This window comes from Ambystoma mexicanum, chromosome 5p, assembly GCF_040938575.1.
Source record: "Ambystoma mexicanum isolate Mex_15411 chromosome 5p, UKY_AmexF1_1, whole genome shotgun sequence".
Lineage (NCBI taxonomy): Eukaryota > Metazoa > Chordata > Amphibia > Caudata > Ambystomatidae > Ambystoma > Ambystoma mexicanum.
In genome coordinates this window covers 529910355-529930991 of record NC_090930.1, presented here as the reverse complement: position 1 = coordinate 529930991, position 20637 = coordinate 529910355, and positions in this window count along the sequence as shown.

The following is a 20637-nucleotide window of genomic DNA, read 5'->3' as shown; positions in this document are numbered from 1 at the left end:
CTTTGGCCAGAGAATTAAGTGCCAGACAGACACCAGTAAACCTGGAATTGGAGTTGACATCAGAAGAATCTGATCAGCCCAGTGCCTTCTTTCACAGGTGGCTGATGGGTAAGAAGAACAACTGGGCCACAGTTGAGAAGAATGCAGAGGTTGGGTTTGCACCATATCCCTACAGAGAATGCAAATCTAGTACTTATGGCAACAGTGTCTTTTCTTGCCCTGAAGATGAACCTGACCTTTAGAAGGGTGCTTCTCAAACCTTTTGGCTGAGGGCATGTGAGGTATTGCTATATAGGAAGAGTGTAGAAGCCCTGCCTTTCTTGTTTTGTTTATTAAATATAGATTAATGTGGTTTATTACTTCTGAAAAAGGAAGGTCTGCCAACTAGACCCCCTTCATTAGGCTCAAATACATAGTGGCACAAGACCTGCTGCATCAGTCTCCTGATCTGCACCACTATACATATGTACAAACAGACATACATTGGAAAAGATGTTCTCTTCTGCCGCACAACAATAATCTGCATGCAAAAATGTGCAATGTGTGAATATTCTAATGCTAGTAATAGATACAAACCACTGCCAACCTTTCTCACTCAACTAAATCATTTACACTATTGTTTCACAAAACTATGCAGAGACAGAGCTCTCAAACCACAGTCTGTAAATGTAGCATATGCATTTCACAATCCTTTACAGTTTATAAATACAGGCCTACAAGGATTGGAATGCAAATTAATGTGAGCCTAAGATCCAAGACATTTTGATTTTACACTTACTATGGGACAACTTGATATCATTCCCAATGAATTGCACTACGTTCATGAATTAGACACAGAAAAAGAGACTGCAGAGCCATCACAGAATCCCAGCCTAAAGTCTCCTCCAATGTGCCCAGAGAAAGGCAGTCGCTACCTGGTTCTAACATTGGGGTTGGTATTACGAGGGAGGATCACATAGGAGGAGAAGGCCATCAAAGGAATGTGGTGACTCTGTCAGGGGAGACACAGTACATCTAAACAGAAAAATGTACCCTTGCTGATAATTATTTTCATATTATTTCTTTTTTTCTTTTTGTTTCAAATAATGAATTAATATCTCTGAGAGGTTTCCAAATTGTGGAAATCCTAAGGTATGAATCTACCACTGTTCTTATATAACCACCCAAATAATAAAGTAGCTGTGTGTTTCAAAGGACAAACATTACGGTGGTGCTTCCAGTGTTTGAGAAATAAAATAAAAGGTAACTCATATAATTAAGGAAAAAGTGCAAGACATTCACTTTCTACCTCCGAGGACATCAAAAACATATATTTAAAGAAAACCAGAACACATAAACGGAAGTCAACAAAGTTATAATCTCAACCAAAAAATAGAACAAAATACAAATACATCCACATAATGCATTTAGGAAGCAACGTTTTTTTGTAGAAAGAGATTACAATGTGCATAAGTGTTTTGACACAATAAAAAACAAAAAACACAAAGAACATTGGATTAATATTCATTTCTTTACATTATAATGATTAAATCATAAAGAAGAGTGCAAATAGGACATACATGTGATACTGGTTCAGTAAATAAACGAGTATCATGGCCCAATTTCTAGGTATTGTTCAATGATAGTCCCTTTTTGCAATTGTTAGTTTCAAGCAATTAATGCTGCAGGGTCTTTGATACAAGATATCTTTTTTATCCTTGCCAACGTGAGATTTGATGGTTGGAACCGGAATGTAAGCTCCAAACGATCAGGGATATGTATGTATGGTTTGAATCCCTGTCTTCGTCACGTTTCGGCGGTTATTCTATTACGATAGGTCCGCCTTCATCAGGGCTCCTAGTTGGGGACCCTGCCGGTGTTTGAGATCCCAGAGGTTCGGGTGTGGGCCACACAGGGAGGGAAATCAGGCGACAGGACCAGGCGTCTATGTGAAGAGTGAGAACTCTCAGGTAAAGTCACAGTCTCGTCTTGGTGGTATCCTGGATTAATTTACCGAGTAGTAGAGAGATTGCGCCGTATGGGTAAAATTTCTCCTCTGTCACCGTTATTGTGGAATGTGGTTGTTCACTTTGGGCTGGTGGCTGTTGCTTGGAGGTGCGAGCCAGCGCGGCGAGCGACGAGGGTGTGGAAAAGTGAACCCGCAAGCGTGGGCGTACACAGTGTGCATCCTCTTCTGAGGATGAGGTTTCTCTAGTGCCTGAATATTTAATAGCGTGCTGTCACAGTAGTGCTTCCCCTCCCAGACTTACCCAAGGTGCCAAATATGAGAACCCTTATTGTAAATGTGAAAATGATGTATATAAGGGCCAGTGAGTTAGTACTACTACTTCTAGTAGGTATGACTCTACATTGTGTTTGGACAATAGATCCAGGAGAGAACCCTTAATTCCTTTGAAATCTTCCCTTAAATATACATCTTTTAATACACTCAGAGTGCATTAGATAATGGTATAACAAATAAGAACATTGTGGACTTCAAGTCCAATAATGCTTTTCGTTCTGAGACGAGGAAGAGGGCTCCAGAGTTATCAAAGTGTAATAAGCGGTTAGTTGTTGTAATGACCTACACCTGAGTGGGACCGTTAAATATTTAAAGGCGTTTCAGGTGTGAGCCAAGAGGGAGCAGCAGGAAGAAGCAGTGATTGTCGCAACTGTGTTGCAGCGGGACGCCGTGCAGAGAACGTGGTGGAGGTCGGGATCCCTGGTGTATGCAGAGGACACACAGCAGGAAGCGGTATTGAGGCCAGCGTCCCCGATGGTGAGAGAAGCTCTCTGCTTCCTGTAACCCGCTCCGGTGTAAGGTTTATACCGGTGAGCGTACAGGGTTGTGCAAGCTCCAGTGACCGTCAGCATGAGCAGCATCAGGTGACGGGAGCTGTTAAACGTTGCTGGAGTCCCAACAAATGAAGAAGTGGAATCAGCGAGTCAGAAGGAGACTCAAGGACATACCGGTGAGTTGGCCTGATGCAGGTGACCCCGGGGCGCTCTGCAACCCGCATTGCCAAAACCAAACTGGGCAATATTCAATAAGGGAATTATAACCTGCAGTGCCAAAGCCAATGAGGGGCAATAATCAAAGGAGATACAACTTTCCTGAAGAGGGACACCCAATAAGGGGACATTATAACTTACATTGCCAAAGCCAAAGAAAGCCAAGAGTGACACCAAGGCAATATGAATATAATAATCCTATGATAAGATACCTTGAGGGAGGAAGTTGTAAACCACATTACATACAGCCAAGTGGTTGTGTAAAAAGAAATCAGAGTCTGCAGGAGAGAAGCACTCCTCGTAAAAAGTAACAAGGGGAGAGAATTGTAATCTGCATTGCTTATGGCAAACAGATCAATGTGAGAAGTATTGTCCTTTTGTGCAGTATATTGGAGGAAGAAACTATATGCCAATTGTATTGACAAGCCTTACCACAGAGTACAAGTTGTAGTAGTAGAAGTTTTATCCTGGCCGGAGAGTAAACCAGGAAAGGGGTAAATAGTGGTTAGTCCTGGCAGGTGAGTGGACCAGGAAGAAGAAAACTTGAAGTACTCTGAATGTGGTAGAAGGTTGTAGTGGAAAGAAGTGTCAAAGCCACTGCAGTGTTTTGATGAACTGCATTATAACATCCTAACTAAGAGGTTGTTTTTAAAGAAGAAATATGACGTGACAACAAGTGGTTGATCTTCAGAGAACATTTACCTTGACTTTTGATTTGATGTGTGAAGAGAAAGTATTGACAAGCAGAAGGTTGTGGAAACTTTAACCATTGTCTTTAAGTGTGAAAAAGCTTTTGAACTGAGACGGTCACTTTGCCTAGTGAAGGACATTTTGAATGAAAAGAACTTTAATTTCCTTTTTTTAACTTTAGATTTTTATTAACATTTCAAACAAACCATAACAATGCTATATATATGGGGGTGTGTGGCCTAACAGCCATGGAGTAGGTAGCCTTTCCCGTGAGCTCCTACATTTCCAACACTGATCCTGATGCGCAAGACAAAAAAGACGGCTCGAATGCAGGAAAAAGACACATGCTGCTGTTGGAATGCAATGGGCGCAGAATGAGCATCCAACGAAATGAAATGGACAAGCAAGTCGTCAGAAAGGGCCCTGTAAGTGCAGAGCCGCGACTCGACGAAGATGGCATCAAGATGGCGGATGCCAGGGAACAAAAGAACCCGCCGATGCACCCGACGGAGCGCAGATAGAGAGCAACGCACGGTGCGAGGTGCCGGAGGACGAGAACACATCACGGGTGTGGGATCAGTCTGCTACAAGCTAACACTGAGAGGATACATGTTGCAAGCTTCCATGTAAATCCCGGCACTGTGGACCGCCAGGAAATAAGGGAGTTGACAGACGACAGTGGCGAGGAGAAGCCCTGTGTGAGCACAAGTCAGCGGTGGAAGAGGAACCCACACCGCATGTGTTGGAGCCTGAGCGGGTGGGCGTTTGCAGAGGAAGCGGACCCCTTGCACTGAGGAACGCCGCCGCAGGGTGTGTAACGTTGGGGATCCAACGAACGTATGGACGGCCGATGTGCGGCCGAGTGGGGCTGACAGAGCACATCGGATCGATGCGAAAAGTAGAGGGCTGCGCTGAGTGAGCGCCTCTGCCACCGGGAGCGGCAAGGGCAGAGTGCGCACACGGCTGGGCCCGTGAGAGCTGCACGCACTGAAGTAAAATAAACCAAACAAAGGCAAGAGAAGTGCTGCAAACAAAGGCGAATTGTGCCCAGGGAGGGGAGAGCCCAAATGCGAGTCGGCATGTAAGGGCCAGAGGGCTGTTGGAGTAAACGGAGTGAACGAAATGGCTGTGATAACAGTGCGTTAGGGGAAAAAACTGCATAACATCAAAGGGAAACGCAGATTTCACTGAAAATAAGGTATGGAGCAGTTGAGCACCCGAGGGAGTGGAACTGACAAACAATACTAGCGCTGTGGAACTGTGGAGGGAAGGCTCGGTCCCCAAGTAAGTAAATAAATAAATAAATAACAAAATGGCAGAGGCATTCACTCATGGATTCTATGTGTAACTGAGACAAGGGCGGTGGCCGTGAGACAGCGCGAAAGGCGCAGGCCGGAACTGCACAGGTGGTGGAGGAGGAGGAGCACCTAATTAGGCAGACTAAGGGCAGGGAGGCTCCTGATACTGAACCCCAATGAGGCCTGAGACACAGCAGTAGTGGCCAACGGGGTGCACTTATAGACCCCTAGAAACACGCCAAGAAGACACCGACTACAGAAGCTAAGGGAGAGACGTGGGAGGAAACAGCCCACTCAGTAGGCAAGCCAAATGCAGACGCCCTGGAAAGGCTTCCCATACAGCGGACACAAGCACGGAACTCCCCAGGGACCTGAATCGTGGTGATGGTGATGGACAAGGCGGGTTTGCTGGCCCAGGGACCACGTTGAGGGCATATTATAAGTATTAGGCTGAGGGAGACTTGGGAGGACACAGCCCACTTCAAACAAAGCTTCACATGCCACAACGACACGCAGCCTACTGGAAAGGGCGTGCCAGTGCCTGACTCACTGGGGGAAGCCGCGGCAACACTGAATAGTTGGAACCATACACACAGGAAGGATTGCACATTGTCAGTGAAAGGATTGAGAGCCAAGAGCAAACAAACCACAATTCAGACCTTTGCAGACTCCCTCGACCCCGATGCAAAGCGCGGTGGCGGCCTCCACGGATGGGGCCACAGACGGAGATAACCACCGGGTCCTGGCAGCCATTACAGAACTAAGTGCAAAATGGGGTACAGCTATGGCGGATCTACGGACGGCACTAGAAAACAAAATAGATGCCGTAGGAATAGAAGTCAACCTGCTGAGACAAGATATCAGGGCGCTGGCAGAAAGGACAAGTGGCCTGGAAAGCGCGGTGAAGACCAACACAGATGTCAGCGCAAACAATGCAAAGGAGGTCCATGTGCTAAAACAGCAGGTTGCAACCTCGAAAATCAAATGGAGGAAGTGGAAGGAAGGGCGAGGAGGAATAACATACAGTTGGTCGGCCTGCCGGAGGGAGAAGATGGCCAAGACCGCACAAACTATGTGGAGAACATGATCCTGCAGGAGATAGGGGCAGACAAGCTTTCGCAGGGGTTCACAGTTGAGCGAGCACATCGGGCCCTGATGAGAAAACCACGGTCTGGGGCCCCACCGCACCCGATAATTGCAAAGATCCTGAATTATAAAGACAGGGAGAAGCTCTTGGAGTATTTTCGTAAGGGCGGAACGGTGGAGAGAGCATCCACTAACATCACAGCATACCCTGACTACACGATGCTGGTGCAGAGGCAGAGGTACAGTTACATGGCTGTCAAGAGGAGGCTATGCGCAGCTGGAATCAAGTATATGCTTCTGTACCCTGCGAAGCTAAAGGTCTTGCAGAAAGGTAGAGCGCTTTTCTTTGACACCACAGAGGATGCAGGGTCATGGTTGGATTTGCAGGGCTGTCCGGAGCAGGAGGTGGAGACAGACCGCCAGGACCATGACAAGTGAGGAGTCTGTATCACGAAAGTGGAGGGATAAGTGGGGGAGGGTCCTGGTAGGGGGGGAAAAAGGATATTTGATTGGTTTTTGATGACCTTTGGACTTTAAGACTTTGATGGACTGGAATATAGTGAATGCAATGCATAAGTGAGCTAGATGATAATATTAGTATGGCGTATAATAGCGCACATGAAACTAAGAGCATTAAGCGTAACAACTTTAAACGAATAGTAGCAGCAGGAGCGCGGTTACCTACCCCCGAGAATTTGTAGGAAGGCAGCCAATAGGGCGGCCACACCCTGCTGAGTCGCGAGTACGGGTTTCACCAGAAAGGGCTAGCTGCGGGGGTGCCTGAGATCCAGGGATGGAGCTGGGCAACAGTTGGGGAGGGTGTTGTTGGGGATGGGAAGGGAGGCGGGAGGGAGCGGGGAAAGGGTGTTTGGAGTGTTTGTAGTTGTAGGAAGTTTGAATTGGGGAATGAGCTTAGATAGATTAAAGTTGAAGTGGGATCTGGACTGCACCGGTGGGAGGGAGAGGGGACTCTAATATGCCATGGGGGAACTTAAAATAATCACGTGGAATGTCAGGGGACTCAACAGCTATCTAAAAAGGAATAAGGTCATGTTGTACCTGCGCAGGCAAAAGATAGACATTGCACTGTTGCAAGAGACATCTTACACGGGAAAAGATGGAGATGGTTGCAAAGAAATGGAAAGGGGTTGTGGTGGGCTCGACATACTCTGCTTATGCTAGGGGAGTGCTCATCTGGGTTGCGCCGCATGTCCCGTTCCAAGTATTACAAGAAATGGCGGAAAAGGATGGGAGGATGGTCTTGCTGAGGGGATTAGTGGAGAATAAAGAGATAAGCATAGTAAATACATATGCACCCAATCAGAGTGCAGCAGCATATTTCAGAACTTTGTGTACCAACCTTAGTATGTGTATGGGTAGTGTGGAGATCTGGGGTGGGGATTTTAAATGTGTATTGAACCCCAACGTAGATAGATCAGATGGCAAAATGTATAGACCCGCCCCAGCGGCTAAAGTACTGCAGACACTGCTAGACGACTTTGGTCTGGTGGATGTGTGGAGAATGAAATACCCCCGAGAGAGACAATACTCGCACTATTCCGCCCCTCAGAGGCTGCATACAAGGCTGGACTATATCTTTGCTACGTCAGAGGTAATAACAGATGTTACTCAGATGAATATAAAGCGAGGGTCCTCTCAGACCACTCGCCCCTGGTCCTCAGGTGGCATTATCGCCCCGCGAGAGCACGGATCCGACATGGCACCTCCGAGCAGAGGCGCTCAAGGACCCTGTGTTTAGGGAGGACATAAGGGAGGAGATCACAAACTACTTTGAGACGAATACGGGGTGGCGTTGACTCTGCCAGTACATTATGGGAAGCCTTCAAGGTGGTGATGCGAGGGGTGGCCGTAGCAAAACCAAAAGGCCCGCAGGGAGGAGTTTTGGCTGACCTGCAAAGAACGGAAAAGGAACTGCAAAAGGCTTCACAGAGGGGAAGTGTAGACATGGAGCTGGTACTTCAGCTATAGCAGAAATGTGCAGAACGATGGGAAAGACTGGGCAACCTCAATTACAAAAAGTATATAGAGAGACAGCATGCGGTAGGGGATAAAACAGGACGGCTTTTGGCATGGTTATACAAGAGTGAAACTCCCAGACCCACGATTAGAACGATAATGAGAGAAGATGGTAATGTAGTGGATACCCAAGAGGGAGTTAATCAGGAGTTTGCGGATTATTACAAGTTACTATATGGGGATGAAGAGAGGTGTAGCTATGGGGAGATAACAGAAACACTGGAAGATATAGGAATACCTATGATAAGTGGTGAGGAGAGAGAGGAGCTTGATGCACCGATTACTTTGGAGAAGTTAGAAGAAGTGGTGAGACAGCTGCCTATTAGTAAGACTCCGGGGCGGACGGGTTCCCAAGTGAATTTTATAAAGTGTATGGGAAGGAAGTGCTCCCCCCAATGTTAGAAATGCTAAATGAAGCGTTTGAGGTGAGACGGTTACCGGAGTCACTTAGAGAGGCAATTATAATACTGCTTCCAAAACCCATCAAGCCTGGGCATAGCTGTGGCTCATACAGACCATTGTCAATGTTGAACCAAGACAGCAAGATACTGACGGCTGTCTTGGCAAACAGATTGCGAAGAGTTATTGGCAAACTTATACACCCAGATCAGACGGGCTATGTCCCGAATAGAACTATAACTCATAATCATAGGCGGCTCCAACGGGTAGTTGAATGGGGAAGTAACAATGAGGGAGAGATGGCGATTGTGTCCTTGGAAGTGGTAAAGTCGTTTGATTCGGTCAAGTGGCCAGGGCTGCTGGCGGCCCTAGTGGGATACGGGATGGGACCTGGATATATAAAATGGGCGAAGATGCTATATAGTGAACCACTGGCTATAGTTAGAACAGGATCAGTGATATCTGAGAGATGGCAACTGAGTAGAGGCACCAGACAGGGGTGCCCATGGTCCCCTATGCTTTATATACTAGCACTGGAGCCTCTAGCAATATACCTTAGACAACAATACGACACAATAGGTATCGAGGTGGGAGGGGACGACACTTGATCTCCTTATATGCGGATGATTTGTTGCTGTACCTGAGGCACCCGGAAGAGAATCTCCAGTACATCCTTGAGGTGATGGAGAGGTATGCTGGGTTATCTGGGATAGCGGTGAATCCTCAAAAGTCTAGCATTTTTCCGTTAGACAGCAACAATGGAACCCCTGTGAGACGGTTACTGGTGTTACAGATACCATGGGCGATTAATACATTCCAGTACCTGGGGATAGACGTGTACCATACGGTTGAAGAAGAGCATAAGAACAATACTGAGGTGGCCATTGAGAAAAGTGAGAGGTGTATGAAATTTTGGGTGAAGTTGCCCTTGGCAATGATGGGACGCAGTGCAATGCTGAAGATGGTGGTTTTACCTAGGCTCCTGCATTATTTTGGGAACATCCCATACATGATACCTAAGAAGTTTTTTGCTAAACTGAACAGCATGTGTAGGGATTTTCTGTGGCATGGTACCCGGAATAGAATAGCAGTATAGAAGCTGCCGAACTTCTATGAAAAAGGGGGAATAAAACTGCCTAACTATGAAGTTTATTATGTAGCGATCCAGCTGCAATATGTTGCTAGATGACTCTCAGATGAAGCGACCCCCGAATCCAGGTTGTTCGGACATGATTGCGTCCCATTTTACTCGAAAGAGATGATCTGGCTGCGCAAGACCGAAATGAGAGAGCGCCCTAGGATGATGGTGCTTGGGTGGAATATGTGGCGCCGGGCATGCCGGATGATGGAAGACACATTCCCTTGTTCCCCGCAGATACCACTAGTTGCACTGGTAGGAGAAGATAAGCAGCTGAGGATGACAATCAGGAACCACTGGGAATTGGTGGGGCTGGTAGCGTTAGGAGATGGCGAGAGGGGACTACTATAGATTTTGAAGTGCTGGGAGACGAAGCGGGGTAACACACGGGCCAGTATATCACACATCACAGAATTGTGCAGAGAATCCGGAAAACATGGCCCGAAACAGTACTGGAAGAAGAACCAGATGCTATCATAGATGCAATATATGATATATCGGAAGGGGGGCATGAGATCTCCAGACTGTACGAGATGGTGATGTCTAAGGTTGGGAAGGATCTAACACAATTGAGACTGGATTGGGAAGCGGAAGCAGGAGCCCCGATTGAGGATGGGATCTGGGAACGTGCCCTGGGGTATCATAAAAAGGTGTCAAGAAATGCGAGGTTGAAACAGATACAACTGTATATTACGCACAGGGCATATATGACACCTCATAGGATATCTAGGTTTGAAAATGCAGGACGACAAGCATGTCCCAAATGTGATGAAGAAAAGGCTGACATGGTACACATGTTCTGGTCATGCCCAGTAATTGGGCATTTCTGGGGGGAAGTAGCGCAGAAATTAGCGGAAAAGAGAGTTAAGACTGTTATAGACACAGCCTGGGCCTGCTTGTTGGGGGGGTTCCCCAGATCGCAGAAACTTAAGCATGTTAGCAAATTAAAAGATCTAGCATATGTGCTCGCAAAGAGAAGGATTGCCATGGGATGGAAGACATGTCATAGGCCACGGGTGGAGGTGTGGTGGAAAGAGTTGCAGAAATGGGCGGAGGCAGAAACAATGGTATGGCAAGAGGCAAGCAATGCAGGGGAAGAGGAGGAGGCGGGAACCCTGATGGCATGGAAATCATTAATAGCGGAATTGTTTGGAACAATACGAGACCTGACAGAATCCACAGAAAGTGAGACCCCACCGCATGCATCAGATACAGAGGGCATGGAATAAAAAGGCTCATAAAGAGGGGTGTGAGGTGGGGAGCAGTGACTGGAATTGAGCAATGGACAATTGAACTGTTGATATATGCACTGCTTGTTTGGTTTGTATTTTTGTTTGGTTGAATAAAATCAATGAAATCGTTTTTAAAAAAAACATAACAATGCTCATCGGTACACGTCTCTTAAACATTGTGTCTGTCCTTAATAAACATAACATTTCCCCTTCCCCCCAGCCCCAACCCCCAACCCAAAAACCGCAGCAGTGGTTTCTTGCGTAAAGGAAGATAAATCAATTCGGAGAACAGTTCACTACAAGACTTTTTCCCCTACCGGGTTGTGGGGGCCTTGGGGGTGTCATTCCCAGGCCTGGGATCCTAGTGCGGTGAATCATCATTTTCTGTCCGGTTACCACTGTACATCAAGTTTCATGTTATTGGCTCGCCACCCCCTGGTGACCTTGAAACACTTGTGTATAGGTGCGTTATAAATGCCATATCATATCATATCATATCATGACCCTCCCCCTCTCCCTTTCCTCGTGAAAGACACTCTCCCCTCTTTTTTCAACTCCATACTGATGTCTACACTGCCTTGTTAAGCGGCACGTGCCTATACTCCTTTCCACAGTGAACTTCCACTCCCCATTTCTGACTTACCCCATCCCAGGCTGCTCGGAAGGCGCCCGATTCATCGTTTACCATGGCAGTTAGCTTGTCCATTAAAAAAATATTGTTCACTTTTAACAGCCATTCTTCTTTGCTGGGGATCATTGGGCTTTTCCACTTCTGTGCCAGGGCTACCCTTCTCGCCCGTAGCATAGTCTCCCACATTCTGGGTATCTGTATATCTCTGAGTCTCTTGGTGGTAAGCCCAGTAACATTGTCAGCGGGTCCTGTGGGAGTGTTTTCTTTATGACCTCGGCCATCCACCATCGCAGCTTTTCCCAGTATACCTTTATCTGTGGGCAGTGCCACCACATATGGGCCTTTGAACCTATGAGGCCGTACCCGCTCGGGCATCATGAGGAGGCCCCCTGGGAACATTTTAGATATTTTGAGAGGGTCCCTGTGCCAACCCTGGAGTACCTTAAAGTGATGCTCCATATCAGCTATGAAAAGCTTACCTCATACCTCTTCTGTGAGTTCCTCCCCCGCTATGTTATCCCAGTTTTGTCAGACCCTTGTCTCTCTTTTAAGTTATTGGAGTTGATTACTTTATACAACTTAGATACCATCCCCCTCCTTGAGCCGGCTGAGTCGAGGACTCTCGCAAAGGGTGTTAGGGATCTCTTAAGATTTTCTCCCCATTTCTGGTCACATAGGAGACCCTTCAGCCTCAGGTACTCGAATACCGTAATCATGTCTGGGCCTAGGGCCTCAACCAGCTCTTCATAAGCTAGAACTCTCCTTCCCGGAATAGTTGGCCGACCCTTTCCAAACCTTTCTTTGGCCAGTTCTGTGCATTCCGGAATCTCCTGTCTCCCAGCCTAAGTACGGGTCTCCATAGTGATACCATTGGAGAGGGCCACGTTGATAGATGTGATGTTTGTGTGCCCTTCCTCCACAGGGACCACAGTACCCCTGGTGTGGGGTGGTCGCGTAGTCTATTCATAAATATCCTTTCGTGGGGCCCACAAAAGGTCCCTCACTTTGAGTGGGTGATTATCCATATATTCTAGGTAGGTCCAATACGTACCCCTATCCTCTTTCATGTGCTCCAGGAGGACCCAGAGCTGAGCCGCTTTGTGGTAGTAACAGAAGTCGGGAAGGCCAAAGCCCCACTCCTCCCTGGGGAGGGTGAGAATGACTCTCTTGGTCCTCGAGGGTTTGCCTTGCCAAATGAAACTCCACTGATTGGAGATCCCTCAAGATATGCTCGGGAACTAATGTGGGGAGCGCTGTGAATAAGTACAGTAGCCTCTGTAAAATGTTCATCTTCACTGCTGTCATGCATCCATACCATGACAGAATCAATTTGCCCCATCATTTTAGATCTAACTGGATTTTGGCTAATAGAGGAATGTAGTCGTGTAGATCCCTAGGGATAATCATACATAAATACTGAATTGCAGTTTTTTCAACCCTAACTCCAAGGAAAGTGGACAGAGTATCCAAGGTCAGGTCGGGAGCTTGGAGTGCAAGCAACATGGATTTGGATTTATTTACAACCCCAAGAAGACCCCAAAGGTGTCAATTAAGGAGAGAAGGGGGGAAGCGACAGATGCGGATCTACTATGTAGCCCAAAATGTCATCCGCGGACAGGGAGAGTTTGAATTCAACTAGGCCCCTACGTATCCCCTGTATTTCTGTGAGAGTCCTCACTGCTATCGCTAGGGGTTCCATTGTGAGAGCATATATCAAGGGGCAGAACCACCTCCGGTTCCAGAAGCAACTCAAGACCTTCCTTTTCACTTATGCTTTCTCTCTTCCTCTCCCTTGCTGATGTTCCTGATTACTCCGCTCACTGGTCACCTTGATACCCTCTGAACTCTGGCCCAGGCTCCTGCATGTCCCGTTGCCCTCACAATGCCTCTGGGCTCCCCAAGCATTTAAGGGTCTGTTCCTGCAACCCTGCAGTCCCTTCCCTCTACACTTATGAGTCACCTGCTGGCTGCACTTATTGATTTACCTGCACTTATCCCTTCCCCTCCCCCCTGCCACTTCTCCCCTTCCCTGCACTTGTGCAATCTGAATGACACAAGACCTAGTAAGATCGTTGTTTTGTCCTCCCCCTGTTTCTCCCTCCTTGTCATGGCTAGAAACACTTGTGTATAGGCGCGTTATAAATGCCATATCATACCATATCATATTTAGATGGGACAAAAAAAAGCTAGGAAATCCAATTGCATGTTTATTACGTTTGGGGCTGCTGTGCAAATCACACATGATGTCAATCAGCAGATGGCCGGAGGGCACAATTTCTCTGGTCTAGTTCCAGGAGGAGGTGGGCGTCCAACAAGGGTATACAGGGAAGATCAACTAGAGAGTGGCAACTTCAAAAGCTAAGGCCGGATGGGCATTCGTTGAAAGTGTTTGTACGATGGCTACCTAGGCGACATAATTAAAATTTGTCCACCCCTATCGTCTTCACCTGCTGGGCTCACTGATCAAACTTTTGGACAATCGATTGTTCAAGACACACTATAATGATTGCACCTCGTTCATGTAATCGAGGTTGTTCAATGGGTGTCTAGCATACCATAGTGTGGAATATTTTCTGGGAGATCTTGCTCAGAGCAATCTGTGTATTGGGTAGTCTGCAAGATAGTAAGGCCTGGAAAGAGGAAGAGGGGCGTGGGGGAAATGCTCTGATTACTTACAAGTGATCCTTACATGGCTATTTTCTATTCATACACCTACTCTTCCTCGTCCCAGTAGTTATGCCCACCTCACCCTCCAAAGGGTTAAGATCCCTTCCCTTGCTTGGATAGAAATCAGGACGCTTGTGGGTAAGTACACCTTTTTATTACCCGGATGGAAAAAACATGCTATTTAGAATCGGTGTGCAGAAGGTGAATAGCCTTCAAGATATTAATTGCTGGAACTAGGAACAGTAGGACTAGGAGTAATGAAGATTACAGTTAAGAAATCAGAGTATTCCTATTTAGAAACTGTCAGAACCAGACCTATTGAACGTGCAGAGGGTTAATAGCTCCACTCTGACCCCCCCCCCTCTTCACTTTTTGTTTTTTAGGACCTACCTAGGGGTGGGTAATCGCATTATTTTTGAAAAACAGTCCTTCCACTTATAACGTTAAGAATGAACTATAATAATATGCAGCAGCAGGGGACGCTGTTTTCTTACTTTTAAACTGCAGGGTTTCTAAAGGAGATGCAAATAAAGGGAAAATATTGCACTTTGCGTTGTAGTTGATTTTTTCTCAGCACACGATCTCTTCAAGCCACCGATCTCTAGAATGAAAGAGCTTTTCTAAATGACAAACTTCCGCACCCATGAAATATAAAATGTATGCATTGTGGGAGGAGGGTAGTGTTAATTTGGGAGTCAGACCATGGCTATTTTTCTATTCAAGAATCAACAATATAAGACTAGGAATTACAGTCCCCCTGGATTCCTAGCTTTAGTGTTTCCCCTTCTAGGAGATTATGGGTGCTGTCGGGGACGGTTAACGCCCGCATTCGCTCCTCTGAAGCAGAATCAGTGTGGAAGCCTTCACAGCTCTTTTTTGTGTGTGTGATAATTCAAAGAGCTTTGAAGCACACCAGCTTTGCTGTGAGGGTACAATCCGAGATGTCAGAGGTTGATGGCCCAGACACAGGGGGAGGCCGGGGGAAGACTATTGTCCCGGAAAAGGTACTAATGGTGGGTGCAGTGGTGGACTCTGGGGATTTCCTGGTGGGCCTCTTCACCCTGGGCCTCTTTTGACTGGGGTGAAGTAAACCATTTCTTATGTTAATATTGGGCCCTTTGAAAAACCTTAATAATAACTTGAACTGGTTCCAGCATATTGCTTTGCATTTTCTTTCACTGCAAACAAAGGTTTGAAACCCACATCAGATTAGTTAAGGCTTGTATACCTTTCCAAGCTGCTAGTGTAAACTTGCATTCAGGATGGGAAAAATAAAGCTTTAATTGCATGTTTCTATAACAATGTACATGTCATTTTAGTTTCCTATGTGATTTGTGTTATTTTTCAGGCATTACTATAACGCGAATTATTATTTAATCTCTTGAAAGCAAAACCTAAACACTTATATGAACTATATTGGGACGATATGTGTTAAGTACTTAAATCACAGACTGGGCCCAAATCCTAGTTTCACCTAAGCAAAGCGTGTGATCCTCTGCAAATCATGTAATCTTACTGTGCCTGATCTGCCAACATTGTGTGTCCCGGGAAGTGATTCAGTTTGCAGCTTTTGCTATTATAACATCTTCATGATTTACTAAACTATAAAATTGATACATACTAATAATTGTGACAATATACATGCACGCCACAGCAAGGTGTCGCTTGGCTTACACATGGACCTTTCTTTTTATGTCACCCCCGAAAAGTCTCAAAGACTCATGACACTTCTTGTAATGTCATTTTCCATAATGTCAATTCTGATGATATCAATATACAGCCAAATTGGGGGCTCTGCATGTGTTTTGTTACGTGTAGCCTCCGAAATCCCAAGACAGACCTTGAAGAGATATCTAACTGGTTAGTACCCTGTATGCAAAGCAGTCCTAGAGAGTTATTTCTGGTCTGTGTTAAATTGTCTTTTACCGCTAAAGTTACCATAAAAGTGGATAGGGGATGAGAAAAAGAGGGGCACAATTGACGCTGTATGCAACTGCGCATTCCGCAGTGCTTATGATGGCCCGCAAAACCATTTTGTAAAGTTGCCCATCCTATCGTACCTGCCTGCCTGTAACTAGCGCCTAGACCCCCCTGGGTTGAGTGCATTCCTACAAATGTCAAATAACTAAAACACCCGCACTCACAGGACCCTCATTCAATATGATGCCTGCGAGAGTCATCAGCGATAGTCATCCCTCCACTAACGCTCTCAATCACCCACCACTGCATCCACAATAATGCACCCACCTACCTCACTGCGCGCACCTCCAAGAACCCCAATCCCCGCAGCCTGAGATCATCCCCTTCCAGCGTCCTTGCGATGCCCAGATTCACCAGGTAAAAAGCGGGAGGAGCCAGCTTCACATTTATTGCTGCTACTCTTTGGAATGCTCTCTCAACCTGTATCAAAGAAGAACCGTCTTATCTCATCTTCCGTGAAAAACTCTACACCATCCTAGTCAACCAATAGGCCTCACTGTTGTCCTATTACAATTACTGATGTAATTGTACTATTCACCTGCTCTACAAACTAATGTAACCTAGCAACTGCTTTCCTTCTATATACCAACTGTTTTCTTACCAATGTAACCTAGCACTGTGATACTTCCGGGTTTGGGCGCTATCAACACATTAAATAAATAAATAAAATAGATACTGCATAAGGAATCATTAGCTGAGTGCTCTCAAATCCAAGGAAGAGAATGGAGATGCTCGGCTCACAAAGCGTCACAAGAACAGCCTGGTACACACTGCCACTCAGTGGCACACCTCGGGCGGAGGCTGTCTTCCTGGAGAGAGCAGTAGATGTAGCCATACTGTGAACCTGACTGCTCATCCATTTCCACCAGCCCGTGTCTTCTAGGTGAAGTTTCACAAAGGACCAGCTGCTGGCGCCGACTGTCTTACCCATCAGGGCGCACAATGTGATATTGGTTGATTTCCTAACCCCAGCAGCAACGGCATTGGCATAATGGGGGGTACAACCCCCAATCTGCACCCCTATGATACCACTTTTACAATTCACATCTACACAGGCTGCTGGGTAGGCTGATAAGTAGAGATCGTGACTTCTGAATTGCAGAAACTGCCCTCAGTTGTACAAATGAAGAATACTATGCAAAATTGCATTTCTTTGTTGTTTTAATATTGCACATGCTGGTGGTTAATTGCACCAGGTGACATTTTCCACGTCTTATGTGTGTTTTGGCTTTTAAAGTATGTCATCATCTTGAGCACGTAAGGGCATCACTTTAACACAAAGTAGAAAAAAGAAACACACACAGTAAGAGAAAATGTTATGGAGTGCAACTTACAACCCCCCGTGTGCAATACTGCCCTGTGCAATATAGCATCAGTGAAGAGGAGTAACACAGCAGTACTATTCAACACAACAATCTTAATGTTCTTAATGTTCAAACTCTTTTTCAAACCTCCTGCTGACCCTCTTGCACCGTCCATCATCCCTGACTGCCTCTCTGCCATTCAGGCCTGGCGCACTTCCAATGATCTCTGCCTCAATGTCAGCAAAACGGAGATCCTTCCCATTGGGACCCCAACTCCCACCTTCTTCCCTTCACTCTGGCCTTCCTCCATGGGCTCTCCCCCTGCTCCTTCGTCTGAAGCCAGAAACCTTGGAGTCATCTTCGACTCCTCTCTCTCCTTACCAAGAAGTCCCACTTTCAGCTCTTGCTTCTCAAAGCAATTCTACCTTTTCTCACCTTCCCCCAGAAGCTCTCCGGAGACCCAAAGTGAAAGCCAAGGCAGGCAGAAACACAACATGGTTGTGTTTCCATGCCGCGGTGTTTCTGCCTACAGCAGCTTTCACTTTGGGGCTCTCAGGCAAGCTGCTGTAGGCACAAACACAACGCGGTTGTGTTTCCGTGCCGCGGTGTTTAGAAATACAACGTTTTTGTATTTGTAAATGCCGCAGTATTTAGAAATCCAAAAACGTTGTTATTCTGAATGCAGTAGCTTTTCGCTGGGAGTCTCCTGGACTCCCTCAGGGTTGGGGGAGCCCAGGAGACTCCCAGCGAAAGCTGCCACTGTCAGAATAACAACGTTGTTGTATTTGTGATTGCCGTGGTTTTTAAACCACGGCAATCACAAATACAACAACGTTATATTTTTAATTGGTGCGCCTCGGGTTTTTGCCTTCATTTTACGTTTTCTGTGCTTCCCTGGGCTTGGGGAGCACAGAAAACATACATTGAAAGTGAAGGCAGCCTCCTCAGCTCTGCTCAGGCTGCAGTAAGCAAAAGCTCCCAGTAGGGGGCTTTTGCTGCTTGTTTAGTGCCGCAAAGGCAGAGCAGAGGAGGCTGCCTGAAATCACAAAATGGAGGCCCCCTAGTGCTTGCAATTTTAAAGTTTGAGCTTCATTTGCTCGAAACTTTGCATATGGACTTAAAAGAAATATATATTTTAGGTATTTGTTTTATTATTGGCCATCTTTTTGGCCAATAATATTTTCTGACGGAACCATTCCTTTAAGTGATTGTTCGACACAGGCGTGTGGCATACGTTGAATGATGCACAGATTAAAAAGCCAACTGGGGGAATTGAAATACATATGTTGCTCACTTTGCTAATTACCAAGCATTACATTTAAAGGAAGCTCCAATGGGTGATCAAATAGTGTATCGCCCATACTACACCCCTTATTGATTGAGCGGTCTCCCATAGCCCTGTATTACAAATGCACTGCTTAATATAAAGAGTTTGACTGAAAAGGTACAGTTATTCCTGTTAGTGTGAGGGATGTTGCAGCAGCAGTCTCAGCACATCTAGGGACAGAGTGAGCCACGGTTAGTTTACCACACAGTTGCCAATATATTTTGGCGCTTCATTACAAAATGCCAGTGGTGAGTGCTGCTGCGCCTTGCTGCCACTATGGGTGAGAGGAGAGTTTATAGTATGACACTCCGGGAAGACCCTAGGCTAGAAAGAACATCTCACCTTTAAGAAAATGCAGAAGCAGCTGAAGTTGAGTTGCCTGACCTTGATGAGTCCAGATCCCGCTGCATTGTAGGAGATGTTCAGTGCCTAGAGAGGGTTTACTTCAGGAATAGATGCTTTGTAAATTACAGTTTCCAATTGACTAGCTGCAAGAGCTTTCTATTTGATCCAGTTGCTGGCATGTCAGAGTCTTTGGACATCAACGGAACCCCCTAGGAATACATTCCAGTTGCATCTTGAAAGTGGCTCTTGGTATCCATTGACTGACTCACACACGCACCTGCGTTTCTTTTACAAAAGGAAAGATATCGATTTGACAGGAAATATGGTATCCCACAGCAGTGCCATTGTGATGTTCATACAACTTGAAATCATGTCTTTCACCCTGCGTACTTTGGTCTTGGTAGGGGAACATCCTTCCCAGCAAAGGTGACGTATAACAGAAGCAATTATAATATTCATTCAGAAGCAGTGTTTTCTATTTCATGGAAAACCTACATATTCATTTCACTTTGTGATACATGGTGTCATATAATAGCATGAAAAACAAGAGGGGGCTATTTTGTCACTTTTAAACTGCTATGCTTTTAAAATGAGATGTATTTAAGTGAAAGCATAAACACAGCTGTTAGCACTTGTGATGACGTCATCACCACATCATTTCATCGGCGACAAAAGGAAGGCATAGCAGCAGGATACCCATCTGAACAGGCGATCAGCTGGTGACTGGGCTGTCACAGCCGCCACCCAGAGTAATGGTGGGAGGGGCATTGACAGGACCGCCCAGGTCAGTAGTCATGGGAGGCGCGCACGGCCTGCCACAGAATGGAGGAGACTACGGATTAAGGTAGTGTGGCAGCTGTGGCGTGCACTGGAGTGCAAGTGAAGGAACCAGCGCACAAGTGCACCAGAGGACAGGGCCGCTGACGTGCTGAAATGCGCATTCACACTAGAGGAAAGGGTCCACATTAACCAGGCAACAGAGCAACAAAGAACAAGCCATAAAGGGAACCCAACGTTGCTGAGTTCCAGAGAACTAGCAAGGTGGTTTTGGGATAGAGTGGCTGACCTGGCATAGGTGTGGAGAATTGTTTGGTTATTACTTGCATCAAGTGTGGAGAAGTACATAAGATCCACAATTAAATAAAGTGAAATAAATACCAGAAAGGAGCAAAAAGCTGAAGAAAAGAAAGAAATGGCAAGCCCAGGAATAACACCACCGGCAAACAATGTTTGGGACGTCTAGGAGAACCTCTTACAGAGTGGGAAGAGTGGAAAGATGTATTTAGATTTTACCTACTGGCCATGAGTTGTGCCCGAACGGAAGCATGCTACCTTAACGAATAGCTCAGGTAAGGAAGCAGTCTTCAAGCACATTCCAGATCCGCTGTCATCAGCAGATGGTGAGGGCGAGGGCCCTTCAAGGGCGAGCATATATGATCAGGTGCTTTGGAGTATGGGGGAACACTAAGGACAAAAGACAAACATTGTCTTAGAACGATACAAGTATTTCTC